The sequence below is a fragment of the Varanus komodoensis genome, unplaced genomic scaffold (genome assembly GCF_004798865.1).
Source record: "Varanus komodoensis strain SLA01 unplaced genomic scaffold, ASM479886v1 scaffold18_3, whole genome shotgun sequence".
In the NCBI taxonomy this organism is placed as follows: domain Eukaryota; kingdom Metazoa; phylum Chordata; class Lepidosauria; order Squamata; family Varanidae; genus Varanus; species Varanus komodoensis.
The window spans coordinates 6,225,371-6,238,188 of record NW_025335549.1 but is presented as its reverse complement, the minus strand read 5'-3'; the positions used below and the strand labels follow the sequence as shown (position 1 = coordinate 6,238,188).

Below are 12,818 nucleotides of genomic sequence, written 5' to 3'. Positions count from 1 at the left end.
AGCTCCATTGCCAAGTGAGGACTAGAGCTCAGACCTCCTAAGTCCCAGTCTCATACTCTTAATCACTTCCCCACACTGGTTCTCAAATATTTATTTATTTTAGAAAATTTAGAAATATGCATTTATATATTACATTTTTAGACCACCAAATAAAGTTCTCCCATAGGTCAAGAACCTGAGCCCTCAGAGCTTCCAGCATGTAGCAGATAGGATGCAATATGGGCTACTTCCTTTATGATGGGGCAGTCACTGTCTTAATTCAGGATCCTTGCAGCTTGAGGGAACAAGACTGCCAATATCTGCTAGCTTAGAGGAGGCAGCCCTGGCAAAGTCTCCAGTTCCCCAGCCTCACAGAAGTCTTAAACTATAAAATCAGGCAAGAGCTCTTGAAAAGTCCAGTCATCTCCTTCAGGAGGGGTGGAACTGACCATAGTGCAGATCTTGTCAGCCTGTCAAGGGAGTTAGAGGACATGGCTGACAAGGTCAGAGTACAGGTTTTGTCCTTGGCTCCAAAGAGGCCAGGAGAGGCAAGAAGACTGTCTGAGATCCTGGATAACTGCCACATTCAAGACTAGGGCATGTATGACATGCAGCCCAATGTCTGCCATTTTATACAAATCTGGGCCTCTTCTCACTGGGACAACAAGCCACCATGGCTTGACCTAGGGGCTGTTGGACCCATGATGAGCTGGCATGTCCTCCGAACCTGTACAACAGACCCCATCACAAGTTGCAGAAAGCGATGGGCAAGCTATCCTGCAAGATCCAGGACAAGCTGCCCCATCATGGTCCATGTGGCACAGTGGGAGGAATTTAAGTGGATCAGTGCCCTCCCCCATGAATGTAAGCTCTGTGAGTTTGCCATAACTTTCTTTTTAGTCTTTCCCTCTGAAAAAAAACATAGAAGATATAAATCTATGTAGTACATGATAAAACCAAATGTCAAACCAGCAGTAAGTCAAAAACAATACTAACAAACAAACAAAAACAGTAAAATGGCTCCAAAGGGAAAAGGAAATTCACTAATTACAGTCCTTCATATATCAAAGTTAAGCTTCTGGGGCAATTAGAGTAAATAAATGACTAAAGATAAGCTGTTGAGAGAATCTTAATGTGTGTGTTTGGCAGATGCATCATAATCATTTAAAGAGAGTGGGGTGGGGAGAGATCAGAATGTGTCAAAAACTTGAAAGGATTCCACAAAATGGAGATCAATGCAACATGTGATGGCATCACTTTTCAAAAGGTGATTCCTCACTTGTTGCACTTGCTGAGCGATCTTGTGCACGAGCAACAGAACCAAGTACTGCACGTATTCATTTTGTTATTTATTTTGCAAGTAATTCCCTTCAACAGATGGATTGGTAACATTTGGAAGAGCGTGGTTAAGGGAAGCCTCTCTTACGAAAGTGGACTTAGTGACACATGGTAGTTTGCTCATGGAAGGAAAGGTTCCCATGCATAGACAAATTTTCAGCTTTTTGTATGGAAGCCTCTGACCTGGGGCTACATCCTTCCTGTGTCAGACAGCACTGTAAGACTCTGGATGAACATTTACACATGGAAGAGGAGGCCAAGCACGTTGGATCCTATGGGACAAAATAATCCATCTGCAATGGGTGACACAAAAGGAATGGGCTCATCCTTCCATCATTAGCTGAGGGACTCAGGCTTGAAGACAGGTTCAGCTCGGACCTCAGAACTCTCCCCACTGTCCCCAGTCTCTGCCTTTCTTCTGTCTCCTGTATGTGAATTACTGCTATCTACTCATGGTGTGTGTGTGTGTGGGGGGGGCACAGTCTATCTTCCACCCATAGACACACCATAGAAAACTTGTAAGCATTTTTGCAGGTTCTGCTTTGTTTTAAATCTTATACAGAGCCTAGTGATTAAACAGTTGTTTTGTTTGTATGCTTGAATATCATTTTACTATGCTTTATATTGCTTTTCTGCATGTTATATACATCGATCTATCATCATTAAGGTAAATAATTATTCTTACTGTAAATAACACATCCTTTGCCCGTACAGCCTATCTATTTTGCTAGTACAAAAAAATTATTGAGTCAGATGGATGAGGCTACAGGGGCGGTGTGACAACCACCCTATTCCTATTCCATCGGTGGTGGCAGCAGTAGCCCTCAAGAGTCACAGAGTTTCAGCTCACATTGATCTGTATCAGGCTCCATCCATGCTCTTGAGAACTTCAGCGTCTGAGCTGCCAACTGTGCCTGCTGCGCCACCCACCTGGGAGTAGCACCAGTAATTCAGTGCTCCTTTTGACTGGAGGAGCATCCTTCTGTCAAGCTTGCCTTTTCCCCAGTGGGCTGGCTCAATACAGTTGAGCAGCCGACACACAGGACTACTGTCTGGCCATGACTGAAGACAGTGGTGATTTTCTAGCAACCTGGACATTCCACATCTATGAAGTCAGAGGCAGGATTCTGGACCAGGTGCTTCTTCTTCCTCTTCTCCTCCTCAGGGGAGGGATGCAGGGGATCATTTGCAAGAGGCATGTTTGCATGGAGACACCTATGGCCTCTTGGCTAAGATCAAGTGTAGTGCTTTGCTAGTAAGAAACGCTTCTGCATGAAGCTGAGGATGTCAAATGCTGCAACTGTGCAGGTCTTTCTCATTCCAGCATTAGCTTGCTTCTCCTCTGAGTGACAACTGAATGACAATAACCACCATAAAAGGTCCCACCCACACAGTTTCAGGCTTCCCAACACTTCCACAGTTGTGTGGGATGTATCTGAGGGAAGAGCCTGCTGAACTTTACATAGATTTCTTTAGTTTCCATTCCTGAAGGAAAACAAAAGAGAACAACAATAAATGCATGGGTATACAAGTTATATTCTTAACTTGAGTCTTTCGATTTGATTGCTGAATATTTATGAAGGTGGTCATCAACCTTGATATGTGATAAAATCCACTGCTTCTTCAGTGTGTATAATTTTGTAGTACTAAGTCACTCCACACTCATAATATTCCTATTACTCATCATCCTTCCACTCTTTTTATCCAGCTCTATAAACCACTTATCAATGTCATTGTGAGTTCCAAGGCCCTGCTACTTCAGTAACATGGAGTATATTCCCTAATTTTGTCTTTAAAGCACACTTTTGTCATCTTAATCCAAGTGACATTTTTCTAAGCAGCCTGAGAAGTGTAGCAGAAGCAAAACTGCACCTTGGAACATTTTACTCTCCGACTTATTACAAGCTATTCCTACCTACACACTTCCTTTGATATTGAATATGTGTCTCTTCAGTATTCTTCAGAAACCCTTTTCTTTTTTGAGCAGGTCTTAAGGCCTTTTCTGTGATAGCTAATGCTTTACTTAAATCCAGGTACAATCAACTTTGGAAACTCTTCTTTTGCTCTACTGTTCTGATGTTTATTACCTTTTCCAAATTATTTTCTTATTAAAACTGCTGTGAAAAAATCCATCTGGAGATTTCCAGGTTCTGTCCAATGCATTTCCCTGCTAGAGGTGACACCCCCTTCACAAGAAGGCACCCCTTTTTGTGCAGAAGTTAATTGAAGTTAGAGATTATTTTCATTTCAGTGTTATGGATGGGACCTCATTTCCTGCTACGCCCAAAGTATGGGAGTATGGGAGGCTAAAGCCACACAGCATATGGATTTCTCCTGCAACACCCTGCTACTCCTTTCCAGCTTTTTCCACCTGAGGTAACTGTCCACCTTGTCTGAATCTAGAAGTTCCAAAAGCATTGGGGAAATCAGATTGTTACACTGAAGAGACACTGAGGAAGGCCTTTCTGGTGCCTGAGTATTTGCATCCTTTGAACAATGAGCTGAAAAACTATGGGGTGGCTAAACTCTCCTCCCATTTGGTCTTCCCAAAGAAAATTCAAGGAACACATACAGAACAGGAGTGACTATTTCTTCTAGCACTTCCACTAAGTGATCTTGGTTTGGAGCAAAACAAAGCTGTGCTGAATAGGGATGACTTTTTACTAATGTGCAAAAAATCATGGTGGAGAAATTTAGAGCATCCTTGAATTTTTCTCTAGATCATCTCAAACATTTTTACAAAATATTATGATGTTGTGATGAAAAGTGTTGTTTCCTTTGGCAGCCTTTGTGTGTAAGCACAGGTATTGCCCAAATGGCGCTTGCCCTGTGTGCTCACGAGTTTTTGTGAGTTTTGCAGGAGTTTCACATGTTGTCATCTTCCTCCAGGCCCTGCCCTGTATTTTTCCAACCATTTTCACACTTTTTCTTGAACGAAGATAATGGGTCTAGCTATCCTTTTGGTATTATGCTAAAAAAAACTCATGTAATTCTAGCTTTGTGCTATTGCCGTTGTGCACAGGGCTAAATTGTGGGTGAATAATACAGCATATAGGAAGGCGGGGAAAGGAAACCCCAGGTAAAAGCCATTTGTAGAGCTGCTCAGAGAGTTCAATTGTGGGTGAACACAGTGGCTTATAAATGGAAATAATAAATAAATACATGATGCTCTTACATAGAAACACAGAAACAGAGCAAGTCAGAAGGGGACTCCTGAGCCATTTAGTCTGACCCCCAGCTCCAGTCGGCTCCGCTCATGACATGCTCACCATGTGCATGTCTAGCCTGTCCTTGAACACCCCCACCGATGGGGCTTCAACCACCTCCCATGGAAGCCCATTCCATACTCTTGGGGTCCTAACAGTCAGGAAGTACTTCCTGGTATGCAAATTGAACCTTGGTTCCCTGAGCTTGGCTTTGTTGGAGCACGTCCTGCCTTCATGTGCAGGGAAGAACAGCTGTCTACCCACCTCCATGTGAAACTCCCTCACGTACCTATGTCACTTTACTCTCGTGCAAAGAAAACAGAAGAAGCAGGCTTGCTGAAGTGCCCAGTTAAATTATTCTTTTAAAGACTCCCTTAGGCCATGTTAGCTGTATTAGGCTCTTCATAATGCAGTTCTCTAATTTTGGGCTAATGTGGCACATCATCATGGCCTGTCCTTTGTTGTAACATGACCTCATCAGATCAGAGGCTCTTGTGCCAGAAACCCCTGAGTATGGACCTCCAGAAACCCAACCCTGTGCAGCCCCCACCTGAGTCACTGACCTTGCAGGAAACCATCAGTGCAGGCAAAGGAAGTGGTGATAATGGTCAGAATTAAAGCTAGTCTCCAAGCCAGAGGCCTAGACTTTCTAAGACTATCCATCCCTTTTGGAAACACTGGAATTAATGGCCAAATTTTTGATGGTGTTTTGTTTCTTCTGCTTGCTATTTGTCCCTTTTGTTAATACACCAGAAATCTGGGACTGGTAGTTCTTAAGAGAGTAAATCACACGTGCGGGTCACACAAATTAATACTCATTTGATTGCACAAACATATGCTCTGAATTCTAGATGAGGACTTAGACCAGCAACTTGCTGTTCAGAAATCTGCTTATTCTATTCCAGTATCATTTACGCTCCAGTGTATCTCACAAAATCTGGACAATGGGACTATGAATAATGCAAAACAATTTACATAAATACCGTATTTTTTTGCTCTATAAGACACACTTCCCCCCCCCCAAAAGTAAGGGGAAATGTCTGTGCATCTTATAGAGCGAATGTGTGTGTCCCTGACACCCAGGATGCTGCTGGCCACCTGCACCACGTGGCACCACCTGGCCAGCATGAGCTCGGTACGTGCTGCTCCACCCCCCTCTGCGCAGGTGAGAGCTGTGCCACTCAGGGTGAGCGGTGCGGAGGAGGAGGAGCTGTGGGCTTTAACCCGTCGGCCGCACGGAGAGCACAGAGAGATGGAGTGCTCACCCCCACCGCTCGGGAAGACCTGCCGCCGCCGCCACTGCCACGCCACCCGGAAGACCACCACCGGCACGCTGCCAGCCCGGCTGTACCACACCTGGCCGGCACACGCTCAGCGTGCCCTGCTTCGCCCCCTTCCTCCGGCACAGGTGAGAGCTGTTAATCACAGGTCATTGTGTGTTTTCAAATGGCAACCCGTCTTTTAATGAAGCCCATGGGGAAGTGATGGGGAATGTGCCTGTGAGTATCAGGAAGCTTTCCATGGATCCCTTCTCTAAAAACAAGGTGCAACTTATAGAGCGAAAAATACAGTATTCTCCTAAACCTGATGTACAGTTTTGCTTCTTTTTTCTTTCTCATGGTGATGTGGAATGCTAGCTTCAGGTTTTTATGGATCATTGGGCCCCCTCCTTCAGTCTCTCTACCTTCCTTACCACCATAACTATCAGCTGCCTTTATTTCTCAACAAGGATGTGTGAGGAATGCTTGTGGGTAGGTATTGATTGGATTCCCTGTACTTGGCTAGCCAGACTCTGCTCCACTGTGTAGCAGTTCTGATTCTGAGTTCAAGGTGAGTGTGCCCAGCATTTGCAAGGTGCTCATCAGGAACTGAGCTCCACACACTATGGAAGCAGCATCTCCTGAACTGCCTGCAACAGCTTAAACAACTGCTAGGTAAGGCGGGGAAGAAGATGCTACTAGTGAGACTTCTTCCACATGTCTGTTAGCAGCCTCTCTCTTCCACAATACATGCAATGCCTATTTGGACTGCTGCGTCTGATACTTGCTCATGTAGGGTTCCCCCTGTTAGCAACATCCCTCTTCCATTCTACCTGCGTCAGCACTTCCGATGCTCTACCTGACATGGAAGAAGATTGCTGGGCTTGAGCACTGAAATGCAAAGGCAGTAAACTGTCACCAAGCCTCATCTTTAAGTTTATATCAAAAGGTCCTCAGTACTACTCTTTTAAAATGCTTTTTTGCTACCCCAGCTTGCCCCTTGGTAAGCCCTTGCAATTTCTTCCGTATATTTTTGAGTGATGTTCATGAATTCATACAACTTCTCTGCCTGAGGAGAACAATAAATTGATTGATTTACATATTTATTAAACAATGAGCTTCAGGATTCATACACGTGCGATGCATCATTTTGTTTTCCAATGTTACCCACTTTGGAATGGACTTTTAATATGATTTTTAAGAGAAACATCAAACCTGTTAAAAATGGTGGTGGGAGAAAGAGTGAGAGAGAGAGAGAACAAGAGAGAGAATGAGAGAAAGGTCTGAGGCAGGTGAGCCTTTCTGTACTACATACATACATGCAAGAAGCAACTGTAAGAAGAGATCAGTTGAATTTTAAACCAGGGAAGCTTGAAAGTGTATTATGTATTATTTAAAGATACAAGACTAATTTGGCAGCCTCTACACACATTTTGATTTTAACTTAATATTAGTCTAAAATATCATCAGTGAAGTGTGAATGATGCTTTTTGTTCCCCTGACATTGAACAAGAAAAGAACATAAGCAGGATATGTTCCAGACCCATCTCTAATTACACCACTCTGTTTAGGCATTGTTTGCTCATGACTGTGGCCATTGTTCTGATGATTGGGCTGTGACTGGTCAAAGAACAGTGAGCATCAGACCAATTTGTGCAGTGTCAGAGCTGAGCTGGAAGCAGCCAAGTATGTGGACAATGAAAACTGACATTCTGCTGGTACCCTGAAACAACTCTTGTGTCAAAGGAAACTTTGGTACATGCTGGAAGATTGAGGGCAGGCATAGGCACTGTGGTTCTCCTGGGAAACAATGCATGCAATGCAGCATCTTTTGGGAACCCACCCACGTGCCTTACTCTCACTAAGTCAAGTAAGGATGTTTTCTCACTGGCAGCTGGATTTCCTGTGAAACAGACTTCTGTCTGTGTGGAAAACTGGGTTCAAAGGTGCAGTTGAGACTGTTGGGACTCAGATCCCAGCTTAGCCTAATGCTCAGGATTTGGGGCAAGTCACGTTTCCTCTGCCCAACATCCCATGGCAACCAATTTGTCATGGTGCCCATGGCAGTTTCTTAAATGGCCAGAAGTGCCTGTAATCACCCTAAACTTGCCTACCCTGGTTCTGGATGCTAACAATCAATGGCAGTTAGTAGGCGCATACAGAGGGAACACACAGAGCTTGCACTGCCTGCCCACCTGAGGAATGAGTTTCCTGCAGAGACTTTGAACCCTGTGCAGGAGCTGGAGATGTTCTTAGAAACCAATGAGGAGGCTCTCAGGTGCCTTCTCATCCCTCGTCAGTACTAGAGAGATGGTAAACCAGGCAGAAGCTTCATGACCACTGGGAAATGGTTTGGCAAAGTTCATGAGGATGCCCTTCCTGAGAGACTGCACAAAAGAAGTGAGTTGCATGTGTAGATGTGTTTAGATGGCTGCCTTTCTGAGAGGCAGGAAGGGCTAGAGATTCTAGATTGTATACAAGCTCCTACACAGCGATCTTTCCTGGGATCTTGGATGGGCCCAATGATGCCAACCCTTAGGAAAGTTGGATGGATTCATAAAGGAGTCCAATGAATTTGGTTTTCTAAGAATCCGGATTCCGCACAGTCCCATGGATTCCATGTACTTGCTTACCCATTCTCCACACTTATTTGAATTAGCACTAATGCATACCTGTGAAGGGGACTGCAGGTGGCGCAGTGGTTTAAACCACTGTGCTGCTGGGCTGGTTGATCGAAAGGTAGCCAGTTCGAATCTGCACAACAGGGTGAATTCCCATTGCTCTGTCCCAGCTCCTGCCAACCTTGCAGTTCGAAAGCATGCAAATGCAAGTGGATGAAAAGGTACCACTTCAGTGGGCAGGTAACAGCATTCTGTGCACTTCGGTGTTTAGTCATGCCGGCCACACGACCACGGAGACTGTCTGCGGACAAACGCTGGCTCCCTTGGCTAGGAAATGGAGATGAGCAGTGGTCCCTAGAGTCAGGCATGACTGGACTTAATGTCAAGGGGAAACCTTTACCTTATACCTGTGAAAATGCTATACTCCACTTCAGTTAACACGCTCTTGCTGTAATTCTCACAAAACTGTGGTAAAAATCCAATTCTGTTAATAATGGGGTGATAAAATAACCCCCTTTGACAATCCATGAAACACAGATGGGATAGCCCTTGTTGTGGTTTTCTTTTTGCTGTCCCTCATGCCTGCATCATGCTCAGCTCATTTGCATTTTTATCCGGATTCAGTGGTCCAACTTGGGACACACTGGTGTATGCATCATGGTGCAGTGTCCCACAGGCATTTGGAATACGCTGCAGTGTACAGAGAATCTATCACACCCTCCAGTATTTGAAGAAGAAAATTAATAAGGCTCTGCTGTCCTTTGCAATGTTGCCGGCATCTCTGCTTTGAGCTAATTTGAGTCCATGAGGTTGTAGATGTTCACCATATCATCTGTAAAAAAGTGATCCATCACAAGATGGGAAAGCATTTGACACTAACACTAAAATGTATAAGAAAACTTCTCAAGCCTTCACTGGATACATTACCTTGGCATTCAATCAGCTTCACATCCTAAGGCAGCTGCCCATTAAAATTCACATTAATCAACTGTTGCTGCATAATGATCTCCTCCTACCAATGAAATTCCAAGTGGGACTCTGCCAATTTGGCATTTACAAGCAGCCACATTTTTACTCATTGCCTTAGTCAGATTCCACTGTAGCAGGTCAAAATATACTTTGGTGCAAGGGAAACTTTATTCTCCCGTGGGACTCCCAGATTAGATTACTCCCCACCCCACTTCTTTTGTTGACAGCAAAATAGAAGCTCTGAGGAAGGCAACCATGATGCATCCTCCCAAATTATTAGTGTTTCTCTAGGGATTCTTGGAGAATTAAATCTTTGCTAATTGGAATACAAACTGGCCTGATCTGTAACTCCTGGGCTAATATACAAATTATAACTTATTCACCAGCTTTCACATTTCCAAGATGCTCCAGTGTAGTTCTTTTCTCTCTCTTCCATCTCTTCCTAAATAAATCAGTGTATTTTTAAAAAACCTGTTCTTTGAGGGAAAAATGCCTTTAGAAATATATATTTTGAAAGAAAATTAGCCTAAAGGGATAGATTCTGATAATATTTAAATGATTTTTTCTGTGATTTTTTGAAATGCAAATTTATGTAGAAATATGTCCTAAGACCATCCTTCAATCAGCTGTCTCTGTTAGCAATTTTGTGGGTATTAAAATGATTCATTACATTTCAGTGAAATCTGCCCAAATGGCACATCACCAGGGCTAACATACTCTCATTTTAACAGCAGATGGTGATTTCATTTGCTCCTGCAATCCCATTGTTGTAGTAGTGGGAAAGGCGCTTTCTAATGGGCCATATCAGAAACATAACACTCAAGAAGAAAATGGTCTAATGTGTCCTAATTTCTCATATCGTCTTTGCTCTTCACCTGAATTTGGCTCAATTTGTCAGGTAAGCTTCAGGGTATAAAGCTTTTGTATATGAGCAGCTCTCTGCTGGAGAAAGTCTGGAAGGTGATTGGTGTTAGAAACCAGGTGAACAAATAGGTATGTTCCCATTGGTTCGGGATCTATGTGCCTTGGCTTTTGGTCTAGCTGTATTGCAATGGAGGGATAAAGCAAAGAATGGGAAAGTGAGGGCTGCTGTGGAAGTTCAGAAAGAAGGACAATAGAGAACTCATAACATAATGGCTATGACCATAAACCCAGGATCATAGAGACAGAGCGAATCAGAAGGGGCCTCCTGGGCCATCTAGTCTGACCTCCGACATCAGCCGGCTCCGCTCACGACATGCCCACCATGTGCATGTCCAGCCTATCCTTGAACACCCGCACCGATGGGGCCTCAGCAACCTCTCGTGGAAGCCCATTCCACACCCTCGGGGTCCTGACTGTCAGGAAATGCTTCCTGGCATCCAAATGGAACCTTGGCTCCCTGAGCTTTGCTCCGTTGGAGCATGTCCTGCCTTCCTCTGCAGGGGAGAACAGGTCTCTACCCATCTGCATGTGACATCCCCTCACATACCTGTATGTCACCAACATATCCCCTCTGAGTCTCCTCATGAAAACATAGAAACTGAGTGAGTCAGAAAGGGTCTCCGCAGCCATCTAGTCTGACCCCCAACTCCAGCCGGCTCCACTCATGACATACCTACCATGTGCATGTCCAGCCTATTCTTAAACACCCTCACCTATGGACTTCAACCACCTCCCATGGAAACCCATTCCATGCCTGAGGGGTCCTAACCGTCAGGGAGTACTTCTTGGCATCCACTTTGAATCTTCATCCTGCCCTCCACCACAGGGGAAAAAAGGTCACAACCCACCTCTGTGTGACACTCTTGTTTTTTGTCAACAAAAACAAGAGGTCTTGCAAGTATTATTGCCCCTTGTCCCTTCAGAGGTCCTTGGCAGGGTACATAACTTCACAAAAATCTGGATCTGACTTAGAGCATCCTTTGTGAAGACAGGTTTTATTTCCTGCTATCTGGAGACCGGCTATGCCACCAACTGGTCTATCTGAAAAGTTCTTTCATTGAATAAAGCCCCCATGGATTACACTCAATGTGACAGCATAGCTTGAAACTAGGATCCAAATGAGAGATATTCCAAATGGTTCTTCGTAAGCATACAGTACACCCAGAATTTTCCTTCCTTCTATTTCCCCACTTCTCTCTCTCTCTCTCTCTCTCTCTATCTATCAATATCTATATCTATATCTATATCTATATCTATATCTATATCTATATCTATATATATGCCAGACTGCAGCAGAAATGCAAATATTCCTCTACCACAGTCACTGAAGCCAGGGATGATTGGCCTCCAGAGTAAGGCAGGCAGAAAATTCTTCTTAATTACAGGAGTCAACAGATAGCTTTACATGAAGAAGAGATCTCTTCGGCACAGAACTCTTGTGCATTTTGAAAGAGCAGATAAAAATCTGCTTCTGCTTTCCGGCAAAGCCGTGTAAGTGCTACAGGCACAAGGCACAAGGCAGCTGCCTCAGCTAAGAGCTGCTTCGCCCACCCCTAACATCTGGTGTGGACATAATGCCCTTGTGGGAAAAGACTGTCTACACATCATGTTTGTCAGGAATGGTCAAGACTATAAGGTAGAGTCCACAGCACTGTGTGTACTTGGCACAGATTGCAGAAACCTTCTCCAGTGAGGTGCCCTTCACATGTTTGTGATAAGAAATCTTGCCATTTCTGGACATTGACCTTCCTGGCTGGGGTGGATGAGAACTGAGGTCCCGACTACCTGTCAGCACAGGCATGATTAGGTTGTCTCCCTCAATGGGGAAGTGTTCCCAGATACTAGAATGACTTTCCTGCCAGGTTTGCTATTAGCTTTCTCAAATAGGAACTATATAAAGGTTCTGTCTTCGGATTAGGACTAGACCTGGGCAAAAAGTTTTTTCTGGGGTTCTTGGCTTGTGTTAGGAATGGACTAGACAGTTATTCTTGGCATGCTTTCCAAGGTCAGGGTAGATATTTTAATGACTTATAGATATGTGAGGGGAGGTCATGTGGTGGAGGGCTGTGGCTTGTTCTTCCCTGCAGTGGGGCAGGATGTGTCTCAGTGGGGCAAAGCTCAAGGATAGATCATCCTGTCTCACAGCTTTGAACTGCCAACCTTTCGATCAGCAGCCCATTATATGTTTTATCACATGGAAGGAAGCTCTGGGCTTGGCTTTGAGTTCCATTGCACCCCCTCTCTCGTGTTCTACTTGCAGGTATATAGAAACAGAGCTCCAAGAAATCCACACCAAAGGCAAGGTCAATACACAGTATACACTCAGGAAATTCTAAAGAACAATTAGTTTACCAGGCCAATGCAAGGCTTGCTTCCAGGACCTGGTGTTCAAATATTGTTGCAGCTTTTTCTACCTAGACCTGATGGCTTTTAATCCTAAACTTCAGAGCCCCAGCCTAAATACAATTGTCACCTGAGGACGGGTTTGCTCATGAGCAAAGCCTTTCTTAGGAACATAACTT

The 12,818-nt window shown here is 44.3% G+C and overlaps 1 pseudogene; it reads right to left on the bottom strand.

Annotated features, from left to right (window-relative positions):
• Positions 1–2,253: 2,253 nt before the first annotated feature.
• LOC123022066 lies at positions 2,254–2,516 on the bottom strand (annotated as a pseudogene).
• Positions 2,517–12,818: the final 10,302 nt, after the last annotated feature.